Here is an 892-nt window from a genome sequence, read left to right on the forward strand (position 1 = left end):
CCCAAACCGTCCAGACATTAACCTTTGGGTCTAATTGCTCTTTAAATCCATCTTTTTAAATACTTAAGCTATTTACTCACAATTTAACAAATTTTATGCTATTTTCAATTTAGTCCTTTTTAATTAGTTAGCCATCCAAACGTTAAAATTTTCTAACGAAACTTTAATACTAACTCAATGACACTCCATAAATATTTATAAAAATATTTATAGCTCGATTTTCGACTTTGAGGTCTCGATACTTCATTTTTGACCCGTTTGACCTAATAAATTCTTTTAATTCACTAATTTCACCATTTCACAAATTCTTCTAAATTCTTACTTGACTCATAAATATTAAATTACTATCTTGTTCAATCTTATTTGTCGAATTTAGTGATCTCAAATCACCATTTTCGACACCACTGAAAATTAGGCCGTTACATTTATTTAATGTTTACTTTCTTCTACTTTAGTGAATACGCATTTCTGCATCTCCTGTGTTTTCATATCTCCTAATGATGTGTAATCATGTTATAAAATTTCGATTACTCATTTTCACATTCCCTTAGTTATTACAAACTTTCCTATTTGAAAAATCTTATTGTTTAATACCCTAGAAGCTTTAATCATTAATTTACTGGGTTTAATAATATTTGGTTTTGAATTTTTAATATAAATGTGTGGGTTTTATCTTTAAGTTTTAATCTTGTTCGAAAATTAGCAAAAATAAATACATTAAAAGCAAAAATTTAACTTGCTATCACACCCCGAACCTAAACCTAGAATTTAATAGAAGACTCAACTCTGAACCGATCCAACTCGACTATTTTTCCAATTTCACCCGATGTGACCTACAAAACCGATCAAGTTCACCAGGACGAATACAAGGGGCAAGTAGTGCCAAAAATAT

The sequence above is a fragment of the Gossypium arboreum genome, chromosome 9 (assembly GCF_025698485.1).
Source record: "Gossypium arboreum isolate Shixiya-1 chromosome 9, ASM2569848v2, whole genome shotgun sequence".
Classification (NCBI taxonomy): domain Eukaryota; kingdom Viridiplantae; phylum Streptophyta; class Magnoliopsida; order Malvales; family Malvaceae; genus Gossypium; species Gossypium arboreum.